This window comes from Pseudopipra pipra, chromosome 5 (genome assembly GCF_036250125.1).
Source record: "Pseudopipra pipra isolate bDixPip1 chromosome 5, bDixPip1.hap1, whole genome shotgun sequence".
Taxonomy (NCBI): Eukaryota; Metazoa; Chordata; class Aves; order Passeriformes; family Pipridae; genus Pseudopipra; species Pseudopipra pipra.
The window spans coordinates 58,099,065-58,115,212 of NC_087553.1; positions in this window are offsets into that span (position 1 = coordinate 58,099,065).

Genomic DNA, 16,148 nt, shown 5'->3' on the forward strand with positions numbered 1-16,148 from the left:
TATAATCAGGCATCTTAAATTTGTCATGAAGATATGATACTGTAATTAGGGTGAACATAGAGATGAATATAACTTGAATCTGAAAATTCAAGTGGCTAAAAACACCATCAAAAAGTAAAAACTTTGTATAAAAGTTTCTTGTTGAAATTGCTATGAAACTGTGTATTGTGAGGAGCAGGTCACAGACCAATGTCTGAAATCAAAAATGTCTGAAATAGCTAGAAGTCAGCTTTTGTAGATTACTTTCATGTCACAGTCAACAGGAAAATATGCAGTTCTTCAATATTATACTAAAAAAAAAGAGGTAGACAAATGTGTGTTGCCACAGTTATGAGAAAGAGCATCTTCATCCTTCGATTCAATGGAAATACAAAATATCCAGACTGGAAAGAGAAAGCAGAACACTATATAATCTCCTGTCCAGTCTCTCAACAAAGGCATCTCTCAGTCATCTCCTAGTGGTCATAACGTCAATTCAGACAATTAAACTAATTGCAGAAAGTTAAGACTCTCGAGCCAAGTGATTCACAAAGCGGCTGAACTCTCACAAGATAATGGTAGAATTTACTGAAAGTCTACTCCCTCATCTGTGTGTTGCACTTATAAAATAAGCACTTTTTGTCTCCTATCTGAAATAATAATAAAAAAATTTTGTTGTTCCACTCTTGCCATTGTCAGCTGTCCTGCCCTTTTTAAGAACCACAAATACTTTTAATGATACAGTTTTTCACTTTTTTCTCCTAGGGGCACAAATTCACTGCTGTTGCATTCTTAATTTTCTATATCACAAAGCTCATCAGAAAGGCACTGAATACAATTGTTAGACTGGTGACTTTTTCCTGTGGATATTCAAGTAGGTAGAATCAATTTTTATCAGCATGTCCTAACTCTGCTACTTTATTAAACAATCAGAAAGAAGGGAACTCTTTCTGTTTACCCTGCTCTCTCATGTGTTGGGAGAGACCTGGCAGCCGTGTTAGAGGCGTGGGTGATCCCAGACTTGCATGTGGTCTGGAGGCAGCATGACCTATGCTTCCTGTGGAGCAGAAAGCCCAGTATGTTACATTACAACAAATAGAAGCACATGACTAGCTCAGATTTTCCTCAGAACATCAAGCACCACTTATATTCTGTGTTGCTGCTGTGGAAAAAGTTTTTGAGTAGGATATCTACAGGGAAAGGGGAGATTTAATGCAGAATCTTATGAAGCACTCCTCTCAGGTATAGTTAATCATCACAGAGCAGCTTGCTCTTACCCAACCTTTAAAAGCTTGGTTGAAGACCTGTAACAAAACAGTGAGCCTTCTGTGGGATTCACTGCGCAAGAGGCTTGCTGTTGTAGCAAAGGGCAAAGCCAGGTGAAATTAAAGATGCATTACACTAGACATCAAGCAGTACTGGAGGCAGTAAAGCACAATTCCTTCCAGGAACAACTTGTCCTAAACAAACGAGACATACATAAGTTAAACCTGTAGACACCAGCAAAGAAGTTTTCTACAGCAAAGAAAAAACCTCCCAACAAATAAACCAGAAGAAAATAAAAGCCATTTGTATTTTTTGGAAGTGGCAGTACATCTGTTGTCAATCAAACTACGCTTCCTTCCTACCCAGACAAGACATACACCACCATAAAAGATTACATGCTTTTATAATAAGGCAAGGGAAAATTACCAGAAGACCTAAATCCTCTGTAAGTTGAAGTCAGGGAAAGATATGATCAGGGATGATGCTACACTTTTAACCAAATCTTCAGAAAAACATCTCTTAAAAGATGAATGAGTACTCAAGGCAGAACTGAAACTATTTAACATCAATAACCATTTTAATAGGAATTTTAACTTAGTGTCCAGTTTTTTGATACAATTTTCCAGAAGACTGATGCAAATCCCAAAGAATTGAAAAGGAACTCTTTAGAAGTCTATCTTGCTTTACATAGTGCATGAGAGTAGACCAATAAACCAAGGTATATTTCAAATGAAATATAAAACAGAAAATAAGATGGCATCCTCCAAAGACAACGTTCACAATGAGGAAATTATTGTAAATGTTTGTATACTTGAGCAGATAAGTACATTCAAGGGTATAATATCAGCTTGATACTTGCTTACATACGTATTAATAGGAGCAAGGGGCACACGTCACAGAGAGAATACCTGTAATTGTCTAAATTGTGTAATGCTAGGTTTATGGATTTCTGTATAATGAAAAATTTCAATCTATTAAGAACTCAGTTGGGAGTAACAAAAATACCAAAAAAATAAAAAGGGGTGCAAGGGGTTACACAGAATTTAATTTATTGTCAAGGTTAAAATATTTATTCAGTATAGTATCATTTCAAATGACATCACAAACCCTGAGGATCTTTATTTACTTCCTGTTCAGCCTAAAGTGTATACTCCTGCAGAATATTTTCATGATAATGATAAATTGCTTAAAAAATCAACATTGAGGTACAAATAACATTAGACTCCTCTGTGCCGTATCTAATGCCAAGATTAAAACAGAAGCAATGTCATGGGTCAAACTTGTTGCTGTAGGCCCTTATCAATGCAAAATATTGACTTCAATTTTATTTACTGACAGGAAAATACATTTTGTCTATAGATGGAAACAAGTATCAATAAACTATTTGAGTCTTAATTATTACTACTCATAATACACCTTCTTTTTAATATACTTTCAAGACAAGTTTCCAAGTATTAGGATTAGCAAGAGACTTATCATTCATGAGGTTTCCTCCCCTCCCCTTCCCTACCCTCCTCTCCTCTTCCTTTCCCTACCATTTTCTGATTTCTCTGTGCTTTTTCCTCAAAAGCAAAAATTAAATAACCTTCTTGTATACAAAATAATTCCAGCTAGTCCCCAAAGATAATCAAGATGATTTTTATCAGAAATGTTTTCATGATCTGAATGATCCTTCAGCCATTCAAACCACCAGGTTTATGTACAAGATAATGTATCATGAGTTAGTATAAATAAACCCCTTAATCAAAAGCTTCAATCAATACTTTGCAGATTGAAAAAACACATTCTAGATCTGAGACTGTGAAAGAAACATCAGGATAAACCTGAACCAAAGCAGTCTTGTACAGAAAGAGATACATTGGCAAAAAAAAAAAAAAAAAAAAAAAAAAGAATAATGTGTTTTACAGAATAAAGCTTAAGTCAAGACAATCAAAGATTCTGAGAGTTAGGGAAGGAAAGGCCACTTAAGGTCTATTGACAATTGCCAGTGAAGGCAAACAGCATATGGGAAGGGTTTGCCAAAGGAATAAATGCAGATGACAGAAGTGGAGAGGAGACTGAGTTAATGAGGTTGTGTGACCTGTGAAGTGAGTGCAGGAGCATGCACTAGACTGTGCAGATTAACACTGCTCAGGAAAAAAAGGAAGTTAAAAGTAATGTAATTCGAGGTACTCATTAACATATATTCAAGATGTCTACAGTGATGCAACCAGAAAAGGCTGTAGCTGGAGATGATATCTGAGATAGCCCAAAGGAAAAAGTTAATCAACCAAGGTGGCTTTCAAATTAAGGATGTGTAATAGGTTGAAACACTAATATTATGGGCATTCAATGCACTCAGACACTCATGAACCAGAAATAATTTAAAATTTTCCTAAACAAGGAATAAATTTGGAAATACTAATGTAATTTTTAGGCAGTCTACTTAGGAGATCCTGTTTGAGATTTTAAAAACTGTTAAAGACCATTGATTTCATTAAGGAAAAGAAAATAAAATTATCTATTTTACCAGTATCACTTGAAATTCTAATAGCAAATTTGTGCCAAAAACCATGGAATTTGGGAGACATAAAAATTAAATTTTGGTAGGTCTTGACAACCAGACACACCACTTTAGCAACAAGGCAATAGCTATGTGCACATCTGCTGTGCTTAGGCAATTCAGTCCCCAGATGTCCACAAATCCATTGGTTACTCATCTGCATAGACTATAGAAGTGGACTGCTGTATGATGGAGTGCCCTGAGAGGAGGCTGAAGTGCCACCTGCCTTTACAATGAAGCAATGGTTTAACCAGTGCAGAAGCTCTGCAGGTGGGAATTTTGGGCTGACTTGAAGACTCCCTCAGGCAGCACCTGCAGTGCCAAGACTAAATCATATCATTTAATGTGTTGATTTAAATCCTGAAGAAGAAGTTGGACTTTCTGAGGACTCCGAAGAAGGTTACTACTGCAGAATTGACAAAATCCTACACAGGTAAGACCTTTATAAGTATAAAATATTCTTCCAGAAGCAAACAAGGCCAAGACAAGTTTCTGTATATAATTTCAATAGTTAGCAGTTTTGTGTTTGGTTTAAGACAACCGCAATGGGACAGACTGTGCCTGACCTGGAGTGCTGTATAGGAGCATTAAACCAGCATTAAACCAGAGAACCTGAGAACTGAGCTAAACAGTAGTGTAGAGAATCTCACCCAATCCAGATGAAGTCATCATTTGAAGGACCTTTGTAAGAGAAACTTCTTTCACCTTCTAGACAGTAACTGAACATTTACCTCAGAGTATTCTATTTCTTGTATAAGCATTACCCTATTGCAAGATCTCAAAAATTCAGGATTTTTTAACAAGTTTTCTGTGTTTGGACAGCAAATTCTAAATAAAAAGAAGTAAAAGCAGTATGACACTTCTGAGTATAACAAACAGTATGGTTAAAAAAGACAGATTGCTCCACCCTTCAAGTCCAAAGCAAATTGGAATTATCACCTTTAAGATCCTGTTCCATTTTTCTCTCCTAAAAGTGATGGCTTGATATTCCAGCTTTTGTAACTGATTTTTTTAGAATTACTATTTGAGGTAATAATCGTTGAAACCTTTACATGTGTAGGTATCATTACTGCTGTTATTGTTAATGTGTAAAAACAAATATTGTAATGACAAAAACAGTGTGTTGTAAGGTATTTGTGAATGAATTTGCTATTGGCAACACTGCGTATTTTAGACTCTAACTTAATTCACTTAAAGATTTTTCATCTGCATTGCATGAGTCAGTGGAATATTCACAGTGTATGTATCAATGTTTTGTAGCTTAGTTTCTAAAATATGTTTCCCTAAATCATTCCAGTGCACTTATTCTGTGATGATAACTATTTTCTTTGAAAGAGCTAGGACTTTGAAGAGGAGATGATGCTAATAATTCTGATAAAAATCCTTTTCAATCTCTGGAGCTGTAGAAGATCCTCAGGCAAATATTCTTACCTCTACAGTATCATGGTAAATTGTTTAACAAGAACAGATAAGATCTACATAAGACACCTGGATGTAGTAAACTATCCTCAGGGCAGGAAAAGAGTGAGAATAATGATTTGTGTTTCTCTGTTGTCATTAAAGAGTAGGGAGATCAACATGTTCAGTGGTTTGAAGAATCTCCCTGTCAGTGGCATCCCATGTCAGTAGGAAGTGGTTAGTGCAGTCCTTCCTATGCACTTTTCAAGCTATGCCCTTGAGATATTACTTTATCCTTAGTTTGAACCTAAATTTTCATAGGCATTGAAATGGCAAACATTGCTTCAAATCCTAGACACCATTAATTTAAGCTGTAGACCTGCAAAAGTTTCCAAGGGCAGAACACTACTTTACCAATAGAATATGAATAGTACCTTTTGTCACACCATGGTATACCACTTTCTTGTCTTTTGTTTTGTCAGGTTTATTTTCCCCCATGGATTAATAAAATGCAGTTGAATTGAATTTTAAAATATGTTTGTACCCTATGTAATACTGAACTGTTCAGTCTTATGGATGTCCCATCAACGACTTCTGCCATTAAAAAACATAAAATGTGTTAGTGTCTTTATTAGGCAAAGACAGTTTGACAAACTGAAGCGTAAGCATTGTATTTTCTAAAGCATTACTGCAATATTAATGCTCAAATGAGTAAGTCAAGTAGAAAACATAATATATTTCACTTTATAGGAGTTGGAAGATAAATATTAGGTGGATTTCAATGATTTGAATATAAATAGGAATTCCAAAGTTTCTACAAATATTTAACAATGTATTTGAAAGGAAGAATGTGATGGAAGTACTTTCTTATACTAAATTTAAGGGTAAAGATAACTTTTATTATGTTCTGCAATTTGACAATATTGTTAGTAATAATCTCATAGTTCATTTCTTAAACAATCCAGTCTGTGTAGAAAAGCAATAAAGTTTCCAATTTTGTAAAAGTAGATGAGTTACAAAAATACATATGAAATTGAGTTTGCTTCATCCTTGCTTTTCATCTTGAGGATACCTAGAATGAGAGCTTTCTAAGCGCAGTTATTTCTGGCACTATTCAAGAAACTACCAGAAGCAGTTGACATCATAATCAAGGAATATAAACTCTTTGTTTGCCAGTACTCCTCTCCTAAAGTTCCTATCTTAATCATTCCTCTTCTCCCTCTACTAATTTATGAGGTTAGGGAGAGACATTTGAATAAACTTTAATATGTTTTATTTTACCACAAAAGGACTCAGATAAAAATGTGATTTGACATTTTACCTTAAAAGAAAGCGTGCAAAAAAATATTATATTAGTGGAGATATAGCTGTGCTTGATTTTCATCCAAGTTAGTAAAGATCTTGAAATTCTAACATTTTCAGGCAAAAGTGAAAAATATTTTCATTTTCCAAATGAAATTAAATGGAAATATTTTTGTTTGACTATAATTAAATCTTTTTGTCTCAAAACAAGATTTTAAAAAACTTTTTTGTTTATAATTTTAGCAAATTTCAACTTAAGAAGATTTGTAAATGAAGCAATAGTTCAAAATGAAAAACAGAAATGTTGAGAAAATATTGAAATAGACATTTAAACTGCTTTCTTCTCTGATTTTACTTTGTTACAGTAGAAATAGCATGATTTCACAAGTTTTTAATAATCTCATCTATATATTTAGTGATAGAGTTCAAAATTCTACATGGAAAATACTGTAGTTTTCACTACTTAATAGATTAAAAATATATCTCCTTAATGCCATATTAGAAAGTGATTTCTTAGAATCAAGAAAGAGATTTAGCAAACACATCTCATATTTAAACAATCTAAAAAACATTTAGGCAGCAAAATCATTTTACTACTAGATCAGCATGGCTTGTCCTTAAGCATATAGGCATTCTGATTGTTTACTATCTACACAAAGCATTAGTTGAAGTACTCATAACATCTAAATAATTAGATTAATAACCATTAATTAAAGTATTACTTATTTTACACACATACTATACAGACTTTTTTTTCAAAAATAGTTATTACTAGTTTTAGCACTATTATTAATTTAATGATATATCCATCAGCACAGAGAAAATCTATTCCATTCTATTTCTATTTTTATATCACTTTTATAACTGTAATAATGAGCAGCTTTTGGTGATGTATAAAGTATCATTAGCAATATTTTTCCCGAGTTTTGTTCTCTCTCTTTCTAGATAATGATTATTGTAATATAAGATTTTTTTCATAGAATGAAATGCAAGATATCCTTGACTAACAATGCATCAAAGGACCATTTAACTGTTTAACTCCCGTAGATCTTTGAATCTTCGACTTGTAGCAAGTATTGGGATGTCAGCTATCTTTATGAGTATTTATCTTATCATTGCAAAATTAATTTATCTCCTTTCCTTGTAGAGCAGCCATAATATTAGCTTTTATCAAAGCTCTTGTTGAGTTGAAAAAGAGGTGTCTTAGTAAGAACTGCTAACAACCTATTATAAATAACCCAGCAGGTCATGCAAAGAGTTCTTTATGAGCCCCGACTAAAGACACTCTAAACCTGGCAAGAAAACATTTCACATATATACTAGCTGTAAGGTTGTTGATCCATTTCTGTAGTTATTGTTTCTTTTGTATCCACGCTTCAATTCTCATACATTTAAAAAAAAAAAAAAGAGAAAAATAATTTAAAGTTTGAGATCAAATTGCCACCCCGTTATTGAAAGTGTACAAATGAAACAGGAAAACACACAGGAGTCCAAATATCTCAGTGTTGTAAAATTACCTTAAAACAGCAATAATATTTAAATGTAGACGTAATTAATAAACATCACAAAAAGCAAATAAAATTCTTTTTTTGAGAAAGGTAAACTTAATATCAAGAAGTTAGAAGCATACTGCACCTTTTAGAAAACTTAACATATTTCTTATCTCCTAGAGAAACAGTAGAACAGGCTTCTATGAAGAATTATGGAATCTATAATTAGTTTAATTCATTTTGCAAATGAGATTACATTCCAGCTTCACCCTCTTGTTCTTCCTCCACCCCCCAACATTTAGTACTTTGTAATTACTATGAATAGAATTTATAAAAGGATTTAATTGCTTATCTCCTTTTGAAATCACACCCTTGCCATGAGTCTGTAAAACATAAGCAGCAGGCCTAGCTACATCTTCAGGCATGATCATACACAAGGGTGGAGGTGAATGAATGGAAACATCTTCTGTATAAGCTGAGGGGATACCTGCTTCAAAGGTATCTCTCTGAACACCAGTACCAGCTTTCCAGGGCTTCCTGAGTACCTGTCATATAGTCCTACTCACTGGTATGTTTTGTCACAAATGTAACTGCAGCAAAATCCATTTTATACTTGGATAGTGTCAGCATGTAGCCTTTTCTATTACCTTTTTTTTTTTTTGTTTAAATCACATTAGTTGCTTTTAAGTGATATTTCAGTAAGGCATTGTAAATGCTTGAATTGGGTGGTGTAGTAGAGTTAGGCAAGATCTTGGAAAGATGCTGGCTATTCACAGAACAAAAATTCTAGAATTCAAATGTTACTTTTGGCAATTTTTCACTTTTTTCTCTTTTTTTTTCTAGTCTGTATATTCCTGAGGAAAAATCATATTTCACTGTTTATGTTGATGCACTGTTTAGTTCATACTCATCTCACCTTATTAACCTTGTAGTAACCATGTACCTCTGTATTAAAACCCTTACCTTTTCATTCCCCTGCGTATAGCCCTGTGCTAATCCATCTTATTGTCTTTACCCATTTTATTTACCAACCAAATAGAAGTACCAGCATGTGAGCACAACAGTCCATTTGGTTCAACAGCAGTACTACTACGGAAGAAGGTAGCATTTGAAAATGCTAATAAGATCATGCTGGCATCCTCCCTGGACTGCACTGGAGCATGAAGCAGTGAAGTCTGAAGCTCAGAAAGCCTTCAGTGGAATGACAGCATTACTAGTGGCAGAAATATCAGAAGTACAGGCAGTAGGTCAGATGTGAGTTCAGTAAATCCTGATGCTCAGAGCAGAAAGCTGCCCTGGGTGATGCCATTTCCTCTGGAGATACAACTCATGTCTTCTGCAAAGGGATGGGTTAGTGGTAAGGTGGAGCAGTCAGGCAGTTTTCTGATATAAAGAGGAAGTAGAAACAGTATCAAACCCCAAAATGAGAATGTAGATATCACTAAAGTTAGCTTATTCAATTGGATTGAAGAAAATTCCTATGCATTCCTTTCATAAAAATAGTTAAATGGTTTAGCTCAAATACCTGGAATAGCTTAAATGACACTAGAAATATATGGTTTTAAAGGACATCAATTCACCAATTTTTTTACAGAGCTATAGAAAATAAATCAACCAGAATGCAATAAATAACTGTATTGGATTCCTGACATATAAAGAACTAGAGACAGGCTTTTGTCTGAATTGACAAGTGGCTTGGTTTTGTAAACACAACTTCACTCTTTCTAACAAATGTGTCTAAAAATCTTGTTATGTCTGAAAATCATACCACTCAGTCTAACCCCCTCTGAAATTTGGGAAGAAATTCCCCGCTTCAAAATTACCAGCATGAAAGTTTTAAGTGCTTGATATTTTTTAAATGCACAATGAATTGAAGATACAACTATTTTCAGATGCAGATTAGTGATTACTATGAAAAAAATTGCTGTAAAATGAGATTATATTATGACTGTTATTATTTTTGTTCTTAACAACATTAACATCACATTTTCCAACTCTTCACTCAGTTTTTATGACCATGATTGTTGTTCCCAGTGTGGGTACTCCTGAAGAGCAAATCTTTCATCAAATGTTTGTCTCTCTTTGTACATTCAAAGTCTGATTTCTTTAGCTCTTTCAAGATCACATTGAATTGTTTACAAAGACTTCTCATGGCAAAGTTCAAACCTGGCTATGTATTTTGTTTAGGACAAATGGATCTGGAGATGTGGATCAGGAGGACCTGCCAAGGGCCTTCCTTATATCAGGCTCTCTCTAAAGGAGAAAACAGCTAAAATAGTAAGTACAAGACGATCTCAGAAATTTCTTCTTTAAAAACAAAACAAAACAAAGTAAAACAAAGGAATCAGCTACACTCATGTATGTCTTTCCTTTGGCATGAGGTAGTGTTTAGAGTAAATAGGAAGAAACATACTTTTACTAAATTACAATTGAGAGAGTTCCTCCAGACACCTGGGCAGATGCTTGCCAAGCTGTAACTTCATAGTATGTTGATGCTGATGTCCCATCCCTGGAAGTGTTTAAGGCCAGGTTGGATGGAGCTCTGAGCAACCTGGTCTAGTGAAAGGTGTCCCTGTTCATGGCTGGGGTGTTGGAACTCGATGATCTTTAAGATCCATTCCAACCCAGGCCATTCTATGATTCTGTGATTATAGTGGCTGTTAGCTCTCATTCTTAGAATTCCAATTTGCAAAGGTACTGAAGAAATGTTTGATTAACATGGTGTTTAACTTTTAAAAAAATGTGTCTTTCTTTCAGTGGACTTGGAGCTATTTGTGCAAAGACAAAGTAAAGGAGACACAAAGGTACACTCAGAAATTATGCTGATAATTTTATAATTCTGAAAGTATTGAATGCCAAAGGTAAAGCACTGAATATTGGTTTTGATTACTTGAAAAAATGCCTTTGGAGAAAAGAAAATTCATGCGTGACTAGACAATAGTTTTGCACACTGCATTAGGTTTTAGTGTACTTATTCTATGTACTATATATGGGTCAGAATCTGTCTGACTATCTTCTGGGTGCCAAGACTGTACAGCAAAAATGTACAGTTTCTCTTTGAAACCCAGACAGGAAACAGAAGAAACTGAAATCTAGGTAAAAGAGTAACTCTCACTTTCCCACCCTGTTACCTTCATTATAGTGTAAAGAGTACAGGCATGGGTATTACAGGGGGGTCAGTGCTTTCTGTATGTAGAAAATATCAAATTATGAGTACTGCTTTGTTTGTCCCATCACTTTTTACTTATTTACTTGAACACACATTAATGTATATTTGATGAAGATATGTACAGGCCACACAATTGTGTCTCACCAGAGAAGACATCTTTTCTTGATTAAATCTGTCACATCTCAGCTTTTTTTTGTACAAACCAGATCTGTGTGTAAACTTTAGCAAAGTCTATAAACATTGTTGCATTTTCCACTATAGGGATATGAAAGGCGAACAACAGTGTTGTTCAGGGCAACAGTCAAGGTACTGCTGATGAGGGAGTGTATCAAAAACCCCACCCCAACCAATCGAAACAATCAAATAAGAAAACAAACAACAACAACAGAAAAAAACAATCCACAGGAAGAAGCAAAGGTAGTCACTTCTTTTCATCTTATAAATTAGGTTCAACTTTAGGGCAAAAGGAGTAGCACAGCAAATTGTGAAACACTTCAGTTTTTCAGCTTTGTTCTGTTCAAAGGCTTCCTTAATCCCATTTGAGGAAAAAGGTAGTTTTTTTACTTGAAACTTCAAAGATACAATTTCTTTGTAAGAATCAACTTATTATTTATAACCAAACAGAAGTTACTTTTATCCTGATCCTCTCATAAATTATATGTTCCTTTTTAATTTACTCATCTATTACTATTCCTGTGCTACTTTTCTTGAGTTTGCTCAAGTTTGAGCTGTAAAAAAGTGTCCAATCAAGATTCTCTTTTTCTTCCAGACGGCTAGTCCACTAATCTTCTATCACACATCATCCATTACTCTTATGAGAAATTCCACTTAGCCAGTGTCATCCCTGTCATCTTTTAAGCAGTACAAACTCTCTTGGTGCTTGAGTCCACTCCTTTTTCTTTCTTTCTTTCTTTCTTTTTCTTTCTTTCTTTTTCTTTCTTTCTTTTTTTTCTTTATTTTTCTTTCTTTCTTTTTCTTTCTTTCTTTTTTTTTTCTTTTCTTTCTTTTCTTTTTTTCCTCCTGAACATGGACGAAAATTGAATATTGACTGAGATTTATTATATGTACCTATATTTATTTGATTTCATTAACTCCTGCATCAAACTCAGTCTGTTAACCATATTTCTCTCGTATTAAGAAATCATTTACATTTCATATGCTTCAGATTAGACAATATTCTTTAATTTGCTTTAGCAAAGCTAAGTGTAGAACTCCAATTAGAAATTTATTCCAAATAATTATTTGGACTTCTTTTAGCCTTTCTTTTCAGCCTAAAGAAAAAAAAATAATATATCAAAAAATTGGTTCAATAAAATGACAGCAGGAAAATTAGAGGAGGGGAAGATAATATTTTTAGGATTTTAAAGGCTTCACTACATTGGCAGAATTAATTATTTTGAGAACGATCATGACCACACACATAATAATTAAAGAAAAATAAGTTTACAATATGTAAAAATTTGTAAGTCATTCAAGAACTGATGCTTTCACTGCATCTTTGATTTAAAAATAGAGATGTTTTTGTTGTGTTCAAAGTGTATTGTCATTTGCACAAATTACTAGATTTCTATCTCTCACTAAGAGTTTGGAGGAGACTGGGGTTTCTTCTGTTTGTTTTTTTGTGTTTGGTTTTTGTATGTCGGTTTTGTTTTCTTTTCCCTGAAACATGTAATGTTCTTGCAAGCCTATTCCTTGTGGAAAATGGAGGGAGAGGATAGAGGATAAAAGAGGGGGAAAAAATGCAGCTAAGCAATAGGGGTGTTGAGCAATTACTGTAACTACTGTAGCATGTTATCCTATTACTGCTAAGTACAGAAGTTACTGAGCTTTTCCTTCCAAAATGTCATGTCAGACAAGACCTGGATTACAGCTGAATTTTTTTAATCTTCAGAGTAGAGAAGTCCAACATTTTTATAATAGGATGTGAGCAGTGATACTCTATTGTCAATGACAATGCTACAGCTTTTCAGTTAACTCTGGCAGTAGCTGCATTTTCTATCTGACATTTGGTGTAGTGAGTTATTTAAACTTCATTTTCAAGACATTATTATTAACAATATATTTCTTTGAGATCATATCCTAAACATTGCTCATAATCAATGTACATTCTTTAAGATGGGGATATAAATCTATTTGTAACACGTATTGATGCCTTATTTAATGTTTTGCAGAACTTCTTAATTCATCATCATCATCATGGCTAGGCTTCGCGAATGAAGATTTGGGGAGGGCTCTACCCATGATTGTTACAAGCGTGCTGGTGGCTAAAAAAGGCCAATACAGGATAGGTACGTCCAGTTGCAGAAGGCGCAGCAGAAGGACTCCTTAGGTGGTATATTCTGCAAGACACGATTCTTTCTGCATTTCTCAAAAGCATCAGCAGCATTAAAGAGAGTGTGTCTCCAGACTTCCCGATTGGAGGCCAGAGTAGACCAGTTATGTTGATCAATATGGCCAAGGCTGAGATGTTGTTTCAGGAGTCCTTGTATCTTCTCTTTGGGGCTCCTCTCTTGCGGCAGCCGGTGGCAAGTTCACTATAAAGCAAGATCTTAGGGAGGCAGTGGTCCTTCATCCTTGAGACGTGTCCTGCCCAACGCAGCTGTGGCCTCAATACTTGTGACTGCTGCTTGTTCTAGAACAGATGTATTAGTCACGTAAACTGACCAGTGGATGTTTAGGACTGTACAGAGACAGCATTGATGGAATCCTTCTAGGAGTCGCAGGTGGTAATGGTAGATGACCCATGATTCGGATCCATATAAGAGGGTAGACAGCACTATGGCTCTGTAAACACTGATCTTTGTACTTTTCTTCAAGTGTTTATTTCACCAAACTCTTTTATGGAGTCTTCCGAAGGCACTGTATGCCTTTGCTAACCTGTTGTCTATCTCCCCGTCAATCTTGCCATCTGAGGAGATGAGGCTACCTAGGTAATTAAACTGCTGGACTGGTTTGAGCTCTGATTGGCCAATGGTGATGTGGGGATGATGAGGGACTTCCTGAGGTGCCGGTTGATAGAGAACTTCTGTCTTCTTTAAGCTGACTTCCAGCCCAAAAAGCTGAGCAAAATACTTCTTTTTCTGAGCAAAAATACTTCTTATTATCTGGTAGTTCAGAAGATATATCTGTATGTGATAAGGCTTCTCATCTTGAGGGGAGGGAAAGAAAAAAATAAAAAAAAGAAAGAAGAACTGAAGAATTAATAATACTTCTTTAGTTTTGTTGTGATGATCCTAATCATCAATATATATTTTTCTTCCTGTTTATGCTTTCTCTCAGAGTCATTTTAATTTGATTTGGTAAATATTTGTCAGATGTCATCAATAACAGACAATACAAGGTCCCACTGTGTCTAATCGTTACCAAGCACAGTATGTAAATAGAGAGAACATAAACATACAATTTCAAATTTAGCCAACATGTTAGAGTTAATGGTTTTACTACAAAGACCTGCTGATTTTTGTCCATCAATGTCTTGATTTTCTGTTTACTTCGACAGGCTGCAAAATTCTTGCCATCCAATATTGAAACTCCCATTAGATGACACTGTGGATGATTCATAGTAAATACAGAACGACTAATAAGCCCCGCAGTGCTTTGGTTTCCATCTCTAGCACTGGTCATATTTAGCTTCGATAATCTCACTCCATGAGAATCAGCACGGCCAAGTCAGATATGGTAATGCACTTTCTGAGCCCTTTCTAATAATCAAGGATGTGAAACAAGGCTGCGTTCTCACACCAACTCTATTCACAGTCTTTCTCAGCATGATGCTCCAAAGGGCCACAGCAGACCTCGATGATCAGGACGGTATCTACATTCGATACCGTACTGATGGAAGCCTTTTCAACCTAAGGCGACTGAAGGCCCACACCAAGACCTTAAACCATCTTGTCCAGGAGCTGCTCTATGCTGATGACACCGCCCTTGTCGCTCACACAGAAGCAGCTCTGCAGCATTTAACATCCTGCTTTGCAGACAATTCTGAGCTCTTTGGGCTGGAAGTCAGCTTAAAGAAGACAGAAGTTCTCTATCAACCTGCACCTCAGGAAGTCTTCCATCATCCCCATATCACCATCGGCCAATCAGAGCTCAAATCAGTCCAGCAGTTTAATTACCTAGGTAACCTCATCTCCTCGGATGGTTAAGATTGACAGAGAGATAGACAACAGGATAGCAAAGGCATATAGTGCTTTTGGAAAGCTTCATAAGATTCTAGCCATGAGTAGAATTGGTGGTATCCACTTGGAAATAGGAATGTACATCTTAGATTTTTTTCTTATTTGTACAGAGTGATTGATCTGGATTCCACCTGATAACTTAGGAACAGTTCATCTCTTTAAATTAGACATATGCATGTCTAATTTATCTAAGTGTGACATATGGCTTTCCAGAATGCTCATTTTGTCTGGAAACTTACGTGTTGTAGACAGATTTGGAAATCCTGCTCTGCTCTTTCTTCTACTGTGTCATTGAGTGATTGTATGTTGTATAATTTGACAACCCCTTCTATCAGCTCATCAGCATAACCTGCAACATGCATAATAATTACAGCTTCATTTCAGGAAATACATGAGAAAGGGTCAGAAATGTGTCAATCTGTCTAACTCCTTCTTCCACCACATCTGTTCTACTTAGTAGTTGAACAGAGTAGGACTGCCTTATAAAATAATAATGTATTTTTAAAGCTGGACTAATCTTTTGGCTGTCACACTGCTCATTCATCATTATTCTATAATGCATTTTTCTGAGGATTTCATTATAAAATCTGATATTTTAATAATAACAATAATATATGAAAATCATTGTGATCACACCATCGCACACACAGCTCCATACTCCGCCAAGGCTTGAATCATGTCGATACAGATAAAAAGTTCTGTGTCAAAGTTCCATGTAAAATTAAGTATTATTTTGAGGGCCACGGTTAATGTTAACATTAATGTTAAGATTCCTGTCATAAATGCTTTGCAGGTTTTTGAAGTGTGTTATAGACTTCTAC